The sequence below is a fragment of the Nicotiana tabacum genome, chromosome 11 (assembly GCF_000715075.1).
Source record: "Nicotiana tabacum cultivar K326 chromosome 11, ASM71507v2, whole genome shotgun sequence".
NCBI lineage: Eukaryota > Viridiplantae > Streptophyta > Magnoliopsida > Solanales > Solanaceae > Nicotiana > Nicotiana tabacum.
The window spans coordinates 90,117,207-90,132,218 of record NC_134090.1 but is presented as its reverse complement, the minus strand read 5'-3'; the positions used below and the strand labels follow the sequence as shown (position 1 = coordinate 90,132,218).

Below are 15,012 nucleotides of genomic sequence, written 5' to 3'. Positions count from 1 at the left end.
ATGTCTGGTTGGTTTGGTTTCGGTTTGACTTTCTTTAGTTAAAACCAAACCAAACCAATTATGATCGGGTTTTTTTTCCAACACCAAACCAAATCAAACCAAACCATAATCGGGTTTTTTTTCTCGGTTTGACTCGGATTATCGGGTTGGTGTGATTTGTCGGTTTTCTTTGTACACCCCTAATTGACATGCACTGCTGTGTCAGTAGTGTGGGTAAGACGAAGAACGTATCATGCTGATGACATGTTAGCATCTAGCAACTTTGTAGGGTCGTCATATGTAAAGTTTAAATTGAAAAAGAATTTCATCACTGAAATTTACAACTAGATCTTTAAATTATGCAAATATTTAAGGGTATAAAAGTCGATCACTATTTCAAAGATATTTTAGCTGCTCAAACATTTAGCATAAAAGATATATATTAATAAAAAAAATTAAATTTTTAAAAATTTGGTAAATGTATGATTGAGTGAGTTAATAGAATTTGTATATTTTTTGTAAAAAAAATTAGTTACTTTCTGTAAATAGGAAAATATAGCTAAAACGAGATAATATTTTTTTTGTATATATACAAAAAAAATCCCTCACTTAATACCATATTTTTGTGTGTGTGAGTTCAATACCGTACGCCTAACCCACACATCATGTGTGATTGTGTGGTGCTCTCACCACTAGATCAAAGCCATGCAATCTTTTTCTGTGTTCCATTATTATATGGATTTTATGATAGAAATTTAACGATATTTTAATATGTTTTGGTTTTAGACCACTAGTTCCGTTGAGTAGTGCCCCATGAATATGTTGTTCAATCAGTTTCATTCACATTTAGTAACTGAATGACACACTCACTACCTTTAATGATCTTGTCATTATTGTCTTATCTTAGTTGAGACTATACTAGAGCGTAGCTCAAGAGGGAGAGGCTAGTAGAACCTTGATTTATAGGCTCTCGAAATTTTGAGCCTCCAAAACACTTAAAAGTAGATTTTATAATTTTATTTTAGTTTAGATGATATTAAAGTTTAAAGGAAAAAAATACAAAAATATTGTAAGAAAGAAAGGGAAAAGGATTGTTTACCGTTAACGGTAAAAATATTTTAGAAATTTGAATTAAACTACTTAAATTTTCATATTAGTAATTACTGTATAATTTTACAACAAAAATATCAAACATTGTATTCTCCAATAGGTGCAGGTCAACTATTGAGTTCCATTAACTGCTGAATTTCATCGGCTGTGGGTAGCAACCATGTTAATACCAGGAAAAAATGCACGACACTTGGCTAATTCCTACCACTGCATGATACGACCATTACAAATTATCCAACACAAATAATGAAACTAAAGGCGGGCATTCCAGCTTGTGCAGTAGAATCCAATCTCGCTGAAGTTGACACATTGAGACAGCGCAGCTGTGAGATTTCTTAAATCATCTAATGTGTGAGCTGCACTCAGAGTTATCCTTAACCTGAAAGGAGGATGAAAGTACATAAGAAAGGTAAAAAGAAAAATTAGAAAGTTGAATATATATCTTTCTGTGTACATATATGCATTCTGAGGGGAAGTATGGATCAAAGTTTTAATAATATCCTGAAACTGGCCAACTGAATCAACCCAAAAACTGCAACAATACTCTACCTCATACCTTCAGAATAAAAAAATTGCACATGAAAACACAATCTTTCAAATTTCAACCATGTTTGATTAAGCATGAGTAAAATTCCAAAAAGTAGCTTGATACTACCTCAAAATTACCGATAGTATCGATGTACTAACTTGCAACCAAACAAAATGGAACCATTGCTATGCATTATCAGATCGGAATTTCTTTAAAAAAGGAAGGTGGTTTTGTGTTAGAAGTTATCGGATAGCTCATGGGTAGGTGTAAGATTTGTCGCTCATAGGCCAATGTGACTGCACACCCTCTATTTTGTGAACTTTATCTCCTTGGCTAGGGGGTGAAGGCAAGATACAAGCAACAACCCAATAAGGTTATATGATATGTATAAGTCAAGCATAGCTACATCAAAAGTTCCTTAAGCAGAACTACCTAATGCAAGAAAAGCACCCAAAGTCCCACTTGAAAAAATAAGGAGACCAGATTAACAGAAAATGATTCAACAAAAATTGCCATGAAGAGGATGATATTACAAACAACAGAGATCACTACTATGCCAGAAAGCTATACAAAAGCAACAAACCTGCATGAGTTGGGGGCCACTGTTGGAGGTCTTATTGCAGTTATGTGGAAGCCAAATTCCAAAAGATGCCTGTTTAGTAAAAATGAGATCTTTGGGAACAGATTAAAATAGAGAGACAAACAGAAAGACAGACAGACGCTCAAAAGACAGAGGGAAACCTGCTAGCTTTCAAGGCTGTTGCTTCACTTCCCACTATAAGGGAAATGATGGGACTTGTAACGGGAATCCCCGTCAGGTCGCGGAAATCTTGAACCCTGTTCCATATAGCTCGTCTACGCCACATCTCTTTTTTTGCCACAATAACAGCAGCTGCATAAGTTACATCATTGACAATGTAGAAATAAGCCACATCAAATGTAAAGATAGGAAAATTGTGTACCAGTCTCAATTCCTACCTAGTTCAGGTTTTTTGCTCCTCATATTTCTTAAGATATTTTATTTTATTTTTTGCTTTACTTGTGACAAGCAGAATAAGAAAAGGATCTTGTTCATAACTATGGTAATGAGAAACACTAAAATTTTGTCTAACGTGCCACACAAATCTACACCAGTCAGCAACCACGGTTATCAAAACATTTTTCTGTTCATCCATGACCTCAAATAAAGCAATGATGAAAATGTCCATTCCACTTGGTAGATTTACCATGTGCAGCAGCAATTATGGGCACTGGCGTAGAAGTTGAAAATATGAAAGAGCGGCCCCTGGATTGTATCAATTGCTTCCATTTCTTGCTGTTCATTTAGCATTTCAACCCCAAAAAAGAGATGATTAAACGACAATTCCAATCGAAAACAACAGTAAATGCACTTCTTAAATTGTGCATAAAAGTCGAAGATTTTAGTATCATTAAGGAATTTGAATTTCATAAAAGAGAGAGCCGATCCATCTTTACTACATATCCTGCTGGTTGATAAAGAACTCCTAGTGTAATAAAATAAGCAGCCAAAAACATATAGGAAGAGAAATCACTTTTGTGGGGAAGAATTTCTATTTGAACTTAGAGGTATAGATCCAAAACTCCAGAGAGATCCACGAAAGGTAAGAAAAATCATCTGGTACAAGTCTATTTTTAGATTCTGATTAATGAAGGAAGACTGGCCCCAAATGATGTTCAACTGCCAACTGATTTCAATCTTAGAACTCACAGCAGTAGAAAAACAAGGTATTGCTCCTAAACTGAAGACTCTAGTCTTTTTAACAAATTAATCAACTGAGGATTAGATTTAGGAGACCCATGCGATCTTCTCGGAAGTAACATAAAAAAGAATTTATGTGTGTGTATATCATAATATCAAACAGGTTGGTATTTCATTTCTCTTTCTTCATCCTGGCGCTTAGTCCCAAAATCTCCTCCTTTGCATCAAATTTCACAGTTTGGAGGCACATAATATCTTTTGGAACAGCATTCAGTATACTCTCTTTGACATATTGCCATCTTGTGTTACTGCCAACTTTGATGTTTCCTATCTGCTGTATGATACATATCTTTGCATTTTTCATGCGGAGACTTGAATCATATTTGCTTCCGGTTTTTTGGATGAATAACTCTGAGCTACGTGATTTTTTTTGTGGAGGTCGAGTATTAGGGTTGTAGGTTAGGAGGTAGTCGAGTCTTGCCTTGCTTCCTACCTTTGTGAGACTAGTCTGGTAGGGTTTTTGTCTAAGATAGCTAGTGGCAATGTTGTGTCTTACTATTTCGGTTTTCAGTGCAGGACCTATTTTACTAGCTATCGCTTTTGCTTTGCATTTTTCTTCTGGATTTCATGTTCCTATTTTTCCTATGATTTCCATGGTGATACTAATATTGTTTCCTTTTGTCTTTCTGTTTTCTTGAGCCGAGGGTCTTTCGGAAACAGCCTCTCTACTCCTTCGGGGTGGGGTAAGGTCTGCGTACACACTACCCTCCCCAGACATAAGGTATGCGTACACACTATCCTCCCCAGACCCCACTAGTGGGATTTTTACTGGGTTGTTGTGTGTGTATATCATAATATCATACACACACATGTACATTCTACTATTCTTTTTAGAGTAATACCTGCATGCTATGAATCCACCATGGCAGCCTGCTGCCTTACTCAGAGTACCCATGCAAATATCCACATCATTTGCGCAGTTGAACAACTCTGCTGCACCACCACCAGTTTTTCCACAAACAAATGTTGCATGAGCCTAAAGTTGAGTGGGGAAAAAAGAGAGCAGAACTCCTTATAATTATTAGGCATATCATAGTCAAATCAATTTAAGCAATAAGTAGAAATTCCTTATCAAAATTTTTTAAAAAATCAAACAATATATAGAAATAAAATGCGCAAGCCATAAACTATTACATTTAAAGGATGAAATGTCAAGAGACAAAAGGACTCAAGTATGAACATGGAGATTATAATTCTGAAATCTATGACTATTTCATTAGTGCTATTCTGCCCAATGAAGAAACAGAATGGATGTTTATCGGGGAGAAAAGTAAGTATCTACAGCCAATGTAAGATTTGAGGAATAAATAAGACAAAACTCTGACTTTTCTTACCAGAAGTTTAAGGACTTACATCATCAATTGCCAACAAAAACTGATGCTTCTTGCGGAGTTTCACAAGGTCAATTAGTGGTGCAAAGTCTCCATCCATACTAAACAAGCTGGTAACAAAGAACAAAATTAAGTATGAACTTACGAATTTAAATCAATTATTATAAATGATCCAGCAATTCCTACATATCCATCAGTGCTCCATCTTTGACAGCTAAAATGATCACACAAGAAGCTACTACGAAATGCAATTCTGTATGGTCATTATAAAATTGATTGGTGCCCTCTCTTTTATTCTTTCCCTTATTTTTTCCTTCTTTTTCTTCCTTCTGTTTCAAGTTTTTTCTTGATCATGCCAGCTCAGAAGAAATTGATAAGAGTGAAAATTCCGATCATCGCTCACCTGTCAGTAATGACAACCTTTTTCTTCATTGGGCAATTAGTTCTGTTAAACACAAAAATATACAAATGAAATACAAAATAACATCCATTGAAAGTAGAAAACCAAATGAAAAATTATCATACAGTAACTCATTAAGATGGCGCATGTCACAGTGTTGATAGACAAAAACAGCTATGCCTTTTTTGTTTCTCAGCTAGTCGTATACCATCAATGATTGATGCATGATTCAGGGCATCAGAAAAAACGGCAACTCTTTCATCTATTGAAGGTTGACTGCCTTTGGCTAGGAGCACACTAACATTGCCTACGGCTGTCATAAAGGCCATGTTGGCTGAAAAGCCTGTTGGACAAAGAAGGCAATCCTAATATGTAAAATCAGAGAGAGTAAGCATCAGTTTGAATCAGTTATTAACTGTAAAAGTGTACATGTGTCAGCTTTTTTCAATAATAATCTCAATTTAGAACCATCACTAGTTAAAAACATTCCAACGAATACGATGAATACATCCACTCATCTTATTATTATGCACAGTCCTAGATGATGATTAAGAAACTTTAAAAATACGTACTACAGCATACTAGCAGTATAAGAATAGAGGGAGCATACTAGCAGTATAAAAATAGAGGGAACACAAATCAGACAGATATGATTTAGTAGTCCATCACCATCAAGTTAGTGACAACTGGTCCCTAATTTGAGAATATTTTGCAGCAAGATATGATAACTTAATTTTGATAAACATAAAACATGAATATCGTCTTTAGCCTAAAAAAAAGTAAACACACAAATCGAATTTCTACAGTTTCAGAAACAATCTGATAAACTGATAGTTTCTTTTTTATTCTTTTTCTCTTGGTGGGGTCATAAATTCTTCTGGGAGAGTCCTCCTTAGTCACATACAAACACAAGGATGTGCTTCTTACTTTCTCAAAAGTCAATTTGGAGAGAGAGGACGGTTTGCCTTGTTGAAGTGCAGGTTGGATTGTCAACATTTATCAATAAAATGAAATGTCATTTTCCTTTTCCCAAAGAAGAATACTGTGGCAAGGAAAAAGTCATTTTTCATGATCGTATCCTCCCTCCCTCCCTCCCCCTCTCTCTCTCTCTCCATCTCTCTCTCTCTCTCCGTCCTTCTGTTATCATGGAAAATAACCTGCCTTGTTGAAGTGCAGGTTGGATTGTCAACATTTATCAATAAAATGAAATGTCATTTTCCTTTTCCCAAAGAAGAATACTGTGGCAAGGAAAAAGTCATTTTTCATGATCGTATCCTCCCTCCCTCCCTCCCCCTCTCTCTCTCTCTCCATCTCTCTCTCTCTCTCCGTCCTTCTGTTATCATGGAAAATAACCTGCCTTGTTGAAGTGCAGGTTGGATTGTCAACATTTATCAATAAAATGAAATGTCATTTTCCTTTTCCCAAAGAAAAATACTGTGGCAAGGAAAAAGTCATTTTTCATGATCGTATCCTCCCTCCCTCCCTCCCTCCCTCCCTCTCTCTCTCTCTCTCTCTCTCTCTCTCTCTCTCTCTCTCTCTCTCTCTCCATCCTTCTGTTATCATGGAAAATAACCTGCTATTATTGTGAAAATAGAAAACAATCAGTTGCCCATCAACTTGAATGATACAATATCAATTTGAAATTCAAACCCCAGAAATATTGATTAACCGCCACAACTATCACAGTCCAATCCTAATTCTTGATAGAGATTACGAAATAACCAATCAGCTTCTAGCTACCACCTACTAATACCATAGTTATTCATGCCAACTATTGTTTTCTGCTATTCTAAAATAGATTAGAGCAATCAACTCCACTTTGTGCAATCTCTTACATCCTCTCTCTCCATCCTTCTGTTATCATGGAAAATAACCTGCTATTATTGTGAAAATAGAAAACAATCAGTTGCCCATCAACTTGAATGATACAATATCAATTTGAAATTCAAACCCCAGAAATATTGATTAACCGCCACAACTATCACAGTCCAATCCTAATTCTTGATAGAGATTACGAAATAACCAATCAGCTTCTAGCTACCACCTACTAATACCATAGTTATTCATGCCAACTATTGTTTTCTGCTATTCTAAAATAGATTAGAGCAATCAACTCCACTTTGTGCAATCTCTTACATCCATACATCATATTTTATGAATTTCTCCCCTACCAGCCCCAAGAGAACCAGAACCAAAACAGAAAGGAAAGATACATCCCCACTATAAGCAAAATATCATTGCCCTTTTCTTTAAGAATTTCTTGAGTGTATTAGCATGTTTGGGGAATTGAATTGTTTTATGAGAAGTTGAATGTAATCGAAGCTAGGAATACAGGTGTAAGATGGAAGAACAAGGTTGCCTTGTTAAACTGGGGTAATGTTAGAGACAAAAGATCAAGAAGATGACCTTTATTGGCAGGAAAATCCGCTGAGCATCATACAAACAGGCAGACATTCAATCATCTACTATAGGCAGTCTAAATTTATTAAAGATTGCATCATTAACTATCAATGAAGGACATGAACAACACATCCAATTTGTTTGATTTCAAAATCACTATAAAGGTCATATAGCATTCTCTAATCGTACAAGCTAACAGTAACAAATGTAGATAGAAATAGTCCAACTCTTGCTACTCTAAAAATCAATGAGTCAATAAGAAACCACAAAAAAAAAAAGAGCTTCTGAGTTCTCTGATTCATAATTAAAATTCCTAAGCTAATGCCTTACTTCCACAAGGAAAAGATACAAAGGAAAATAAGGAATGTCGCTATCGCGTTACATGCTCTTGCATTTTACTTAGTATGTTTTTACTGATAGATAGGTTTCCAATTAAGCTAGTTCACCAAGTCTAATTTTACATCCTCAAAGGGTTGACTAATGAAGAAGACTATACCTCCTTACTCTTCAACTCAGCCAAGGATGACTCTAATGATCGATGATAACTTGTATAACCACATATTAGTGCAGAACCTCTTGGACCCATTCCATGCTTTTGGACTGCCTGAATACAACCACAACCAATTAGTCAACTGTCATAATAACATCATAAAAATTCATCAATAAACGCAAAGCTGAAGAGGCGTAAATTAGAATGCCTGTGTTGCAGCCTTGATAACTGCTGGATGAGAACTCAACGCCAGATAATCATTTGACGAGAATAGAATTAACTTCCTGAATCTTCCCCCCCATACCCCTGCTTCAGTATCAGCTGCACCAGTACCACCAAGGTCATCTCCTATTAAGCATTGATAAGAAAAGCTATGAGCAGAATATTTCAGGCAGTTATAATAATGCATAAAAGATAATTAGAGAGTTGCGGTGTTGCAAAGTACTTTTTTTAGTAAAACTTGTAGCTTTTCTTAAAGACAGCATTCTATAGCATTTTTTTTAGAACTAACACTCACGAGTCTGCCTAAGCCTTGGTGAGAAAAGTTACCCGATAACATTGCTGGGGGAGGTCATCGTACCCGAGGTGCGCAAGCTAGCCCGGGCACCACCGTCATTTTTTTTTATTTTTATAAAAGAACTAGCATGCACAAGTGATACGATTAGTAGCTTCTTTGGCCAAGCTGCTCCCAGGCGAAAAGTGTTTTTTTTCTCAAAGTTGAGCTGTTTGGCCAAGCTTTTAGGAGGAAAAAAAATGATTTTCAGAAGAGGCAAAAACTGTTTTTGAGAAGCTGAAAAAAATAACTTCTCCCCAAAGCAGAAGCAAAAGTTGTTTTTGATTTTCCTCTTGGCAAAAATATCCTTAATAAAAATTATATATACCAAAATAACCCTACTCAATATAACCTAATATTTAGCTATTCTAAACACAATTCTCCTAATGTATATGTATTTCTTTTTATTTTTAGGATTGATTTCTGACTTTTGGGGTGAATACTGTTATAGTTATTGAATAATTGTGATATATTTAAACAATTGAAAGAGTAACACTTTTCAATTTTATTTCATATTTTACTTAATAAAAATGAAAAACTTTATTATAGTTTTTCATAATAAATATTTGAAATTGTTTATCTACTTTCAATAATATTAACTATTAAGTAAATCTTTTTATGTCCTCATTCATAATTTGACACTTAAAATCACTTTTTGAAAAGCTTGGCGAAACATAAATTGTTGCTCAAAAGTCATAAAGTATTTTTTTTCGAGAAGCACTTTTACAAAAAGTGTACTTCATGATAAGTTGATTGTAGAAACTTGGCCAAACAGGCTATAGGTGGGAAATGAAGCTACCATCTTCTCCATACCAATTTATCTAACACTTTTTTCATGATGTCCCAAAATGTTTGACACTATTCCACTTCAACATGACTATCAAAACCGGCAATCAGGGGTGGTCCTTCCATAAAGCAAGTAAAGCAACCGCTTTAGGCCCTATATTTATGGGGGCCCCATTTTTTGTTACACCTAATAGACTATGTATAAGTTTAAAAAAGATTTCTGTAAAGTGAAAACGTTTGATTTCATTCTTTAACAAATATAGAGAAGAAGGATTTGCAACTGCTATGATTTCTACCAAGGAAATTGCACTTGAAATGAATATCAAACCTGAATTTCGCAAGAAACGTGTGATATATAGGAAGTAACAATTTGATGCGAATGTTGATAATGAAATTTCAAAATCTTTCGAAGAGTTGATTACTTTTATACATAATAGACAAGGCTATTTTTTCACTTCAAAATAGGTTTGAACAATTCGAAGCATATGAAAATATTGTTGGATTTCTATTTGGCAGTAAATACTAAGATCACTAGACGTTGGAAATTTGAAAAAATATTGCCTTATCTTGAATGTTCCTTAAAGCATAATAATCAATTCGATATTGATGGTTTAGATTTATTTTCTGAATTAAAAATATTAAGGAAAATAGTACAATTAGAAGATAACAGTTTAATTGATACACTTAATCAAATAAAAAGATTTAATTTTTTCCCAAATGCCTAAATTGTTAATGGAATAATGTTCATAATTCATGTTACCGTTGCTTCAGCAGAAAGAAGTTTTCAAAATTAAAATTAATAAAATCTTAGCTAAAAACAACAATGTCACAAGAAAGGTTAAATGGATTAGCTATATTGTCAATTGAGAAATACTTATTAGGAGTTAATGATTATAAGAGAATTATTAATAACTATGTATCTAAGAAAAGCAAAAAAAATATACTTCAAATAAATAATAAAAAAATTTAAAAGTTAAGGCCCTCGTAAAGTTTGTCGCTAGGCCACAAAATTCGTCGGACCGCCCCTTCTGTCAATAATTTGAATTTATTAAACTGTTCAAATTTTAAAGATTCTGACCTATCAAACTAACTTTCCAACCATTATACATTTATATTTTGTTTCGCCAAGTTAAAATGTTAAATTCCGCAACAGAGGAGTAGGATCATAATTGTAATTACCAAAAGAAGGAGCAAAAAAAAAAAAAAGATATTATACCAGGAGAGGGAATATCTAGAAGCCATTTGTGGAATGTGGTTTCGGAAATCTCTACTTCAACTGAGGCTCTATCCCACTGGCACAATCCATCGAAAAATTCAAACCCGTCGGTGTTGGTATCATCGGAGAGGTGAATGGGCCTAAGTGAACGAAGGAGTTTAAGGGAGTCCAGTTTCTCTACTACTTGCTCAACCCATTCGTTCCACGAGCCCATTTCGAGCAATATAATGGCGGGCGTGAAGAGCGATGTGCTGAGCTTTCAGTTATTAGGAGTTGGGCAGTAGAAGAGAAGGTTCAGTATGTATAGAGCCAGATAAGGAAATCAAGGTTTATTATGTTATGTTGTTAACCTACTCTTTTGCGATTTTTGTACGTTTAGATTACTAATAACTCAATACGGAATAATATCACCATGTCACATGAAGGAGAATTCGAGGAGAGTTAAATCGACTCGGACTGTAGATCTCCCCTCGGCTCGACTCGATTTGTTTTGATGATAAAGCTCGATCAAGTTTTGAATCGAAGTTGGGGTTCAATGAGATTGACACGACTTGCTCGGCTCTATTAATCATGTAATTTTTATTTTGAATATAACATTCATTTCTTGGTATTAATTTTTTGATGAAATGGTAAAATTCGTTCTTAATAAGTTATAAGTAGGTAAAAATAGCACGGTATAGTCAGTTTTCGGACTGGTCATTCAAAAATAACCAGCGTTTACGAAGTCAATGAAAAATAGCCACTATTTTGCTGCAACAGAGACCGGTCCAGCATAATATACTGGAGTTCGGTGCACCTGTGTATGAACTCCAGCATATTATGCTGGACCGGTATACTTTGCTGACTCCAGTATAATATACTGGAGACTGGAGCACCGGTGCTCCAAACTCCAGTATATTATACTGGACAATTATACTTGCTAGAACTCCAGTGTACTTATGCTGGAACTCCATCATATTATGCTGGAGTTCCAACATAATTATCCTGGAACTCCAGTATAATATGCAGGAGTTCAAGCATACTTATGCTGGAACTCTAGTATAATATACTAGCGTATTTTTCGGGTTTTGAACAGTGTTTTCGCTCAGATTTATCTTTACATAAAAAGTGGCTAAATTTCGATTACTTTTGAAACTGGACTATTTTTTAACGAACCAGTTGTAAATCTGGCTATTTTTGAATTTCTCCCTATAAGTAGGGGTGACAAATAGGCGGGTTGAGCTGAATTTGGGGGTCAAGATGGGTTAGGTCAATAAATGGGTAATTGCCCAACTCAGCCCAAAGTGTACTTGGGCTAAGATGGGCTGGGTCAAAATGGGCTAAACAATGGGTCATAACCCAACCCGCCTAACTTGACCCATGTTTTAAATTTTTTTTTAGGGGAGGGGGGTTTTGCGGGGTTGGGTGGTGTAGAAAAAAAAAACAGAAAATTGAAAATAAAAAAAAAAGTAAATTTTTTGTTGAATTGGGGTGGGGGGAGGGTTGATGGTGCAGAAAAAAAAAGAAAACTGAAAATACAAAAAAAAGTAAAAAATTTATTTTTGGGGGAGAGGGGGGCAGGGTGGGTGGATGGTGCAGAAAAACAAAAGATCATAAAATTAAAAATACAAAAAAAAAAGAAGTAAAATTGGGGCAACTAAATAAATTTCTATATAAGTTGGCTTGAGATACCTTTTGTTTTGGGTGAGTTTCATGGGTTGTATTTGGGCTACTTAATGAGTCAGAATGAGCTATAAAATATAATGGGTTAACTTAGGCTCAACCCAAATTGACCCATGAGCTAAAATGTTTGTAACCCAACCCATTAATCTTTGAGCGGGTTAGATGAGTTTAGGCTCAAATTGTCACCCCTAGTTATAAACATATAAATGTATAAATTCATTATTTTATTTCGTTAATTAATCTCTTTGTAACTTAAGAAGCAAAATATTTCATATAGTTAAACATTCTAATGCGTAATTCTTTTATTATTTAGTCATTCTCTTCTCGAGAAAGGACAATAAATACTTTATGTCCCGTAACTAGTATAATGCAGTTGAAGAATAACCATAAAGTTTAAAACAAGTAAAAGAATAAGATTATGAAATAATAAGTGTGATAGTACATATAATAACAAAAGATAATCATGAATAAATACTTTAACCTCATATTTTTACTTAACTTTTTTCTTATTTAAAAAGAATATAGAATAATAGAAACAAAAAATTCGTATGTGTTGAAATACTTTAGTTGAGATTAAATAGTCGTTGCTTGTTTGCCCTCAAAATTGGATAACAATTGAATTTATAAGTAGTTTTAAGAATACGTGAATTAATTTGACACAAAATGATAAAATGAATTATAAATAAAGCGAACAATGATAAATATATTCAAACCGTATGACTTGAATAGTTATAGCCCTGAGAAGTAGGTCTCGCTCGAACTGAATACGATTCAAATGATATTTGATACAGAAGAACAATAGCTTGCAGAAAGAAAATGATATTATAATGCTTTGGGGTGCGTGTTACAATGTCTTTTACAAATAATTAGACCTTCTTTATATAGTAGGGGGAATCCTACTTTATGTAAAATTCTATAAAAGCTAAAAGATCACATGATTTGCTAATTAACCAGTTTCTCATTGATACATGTCGAGATTTTCGCCGTGATATCCGAACGGTTACGGATATTTCGACCTTCCGTTATCTGGTCCGACAATGTTTCCTCGAGCTCATTCGGAGTTGGGGTCGATTCCGGGGTCATTGACTCGGTAATCTTGAAGACTGGTATTCTAACCTCGTACCCTGGTTCGATGGAATCCGGGGTCGATCTCCAATTCATTACGCTTTAATCTCGACCTGTCATGCAACAGATGAGCCCGATTATGACCGTATACAGATAGTCCCCTTATTTTTCGGAGTGTAAATGACGTGAAACGATATGAGCCCCAATCCTCGACTCGATACTTTGCGTCATAAACGACAAAAATGGATGAAACGTCTCGTCAGTCACGTCTTAATGGCATTAAATGTTCGTCAGTTGCTTGTCGATCACTACAAACTTTGAACCGTCATTTGAAAACTATAAATACTCCATCCTTCATTCATTCAAACTTTACATCTAAACCTCTTCTACTCTTGTTCTTAAAAATCTTTTCACTCTCTAACATTTGTACCCATATTTCTGGAGGTCATTGCAAGAATTCTTGTTTGTCTTTACTCCAAACCATTAAGCGTAACCTTTTAACTTCCTCTCCTTCATCTTTATTCAAAAGAAAAATGGCGAAGACTTTTAAGATAGTTCCACAAAAAGAAACTACCTCTTCATCACGGCTGGGCGGCGAGGAACCAGCGGCGACCTCTTCTTGAAGCGTTTATTCCTGGCGGGTGCTTGGTGACCGCCGACTGTAAAGTTGAAAAACATTCTCCCGTTCGGGGCCGAGGTGAAAAGGTATCGAGTTATATTTGCTCGATCACTGAAGAGACCCTCCCTACAGTCATAAAGACTACAATTGGGCCAGAAAAGACGTGGTGGTCCACGGCCCCGAAGAAGATATCACTACCCACGTTAAGGGATACTTAAGTGTTTACACGTATCCCTTTACATTGGGTCCGTTGTACTCGGTGATCATCCAATTCTACAAAAGGTACGAGGTGTGTCTTGGTCAGATCTACCCCTCATTCTAGAGGATATTCATTATCCTCCAATTCTTTGTTTGCAAGATTGGCGGATGCCCGTTTACTGTCGATCACCTTATTCGCCTATACAGTCCCCGATTCTTCTGGGGGGGACTGATCAAACTTGCTCACCGAGCTAGTAAAACTCTATTTTCGAGCATCGATGATGATCGAGACTGAGGTTGGCTAGGCCGATTTATCCGAGTGAGGACCTCGAATTTGATCCCGACCGAGGACATGCCATTCCCCGAGGAGTGGAACACAAAACGTAAGTAAAGCTTAGTTTTTCCCAAAATTTTATTTTTACTCTCTTCTTTCTCCTTTCTTATCGATGTTTGCTATCGATACAGCTGTTGCCCGGGTTCCGAATGCAAATCCTCGACTCAAGGAGTGGGTCAAGGGCCTTGTGTTCCAAAAACCATATTACGAGCGTGCATGGCACGAGCTTTCGAAGGGTCAGTGGGAGGCCCGTTCTCACGATGAGTTTCCTTTCCCGTGCGAAATAATACTTGATTTTTTTCTCGTGTCGTTGAGTTTTTATTTGTTCTGTTCCCCTTTGTAGGTCTTTCCAAGGTGTTGCCATGAGTCCTCCATCCGGAGACGATGATGTACCCGTCGAGTCCCCTGCTATGAGGAAGGGTGATGAGAAGAAAAGGAAGAGGGCCCCGAGTTCTCTGAGCTCAGAAAAGAAGAGAACAAAAAGAAGTCTGGTGCGTAAATCTAAGGGTAGTGTAACGACCCGACTAGTTATTTTGAGCTCTAGCGCATCGTTCGGCGGT

The 15,012-nt window shown here is 35.8% G+C and overlaps 1 pseudogene across 1 annotated transcript; it reads right to left on the bottom strand.

The window, feature by feature from the left end:
• Positions 1-1,104: 1,104 nt before the first annotated feature.
• Positions 1,105-11,086, bottom strand: LOC107770265 (8-amino-7-oxononanoate synthase-like; annotated as a pseudogene). Its single transcript, XR_012696642.1, has 11 exons — positions 10,575-11,086; positions 8,228-8,367; positions 8,026-8,133; positions 5,255-5,494; positions 5,133-5,174; positions 4,752-4,839; positions 4,241-4,374; positions 2,845-2,933; positions 2,360-2,510; positions 2,202-2,270; positions 1,105-1,468 (listed from the first exon to the last, which is right to left on the bottom strand). The product of XR_012696642.1 is annotated as an 8-amino-7-oxononanoate synthase-like (transcript).
• Positions 11,087-15,012: the final 3,926 nt, after the last annotated feature.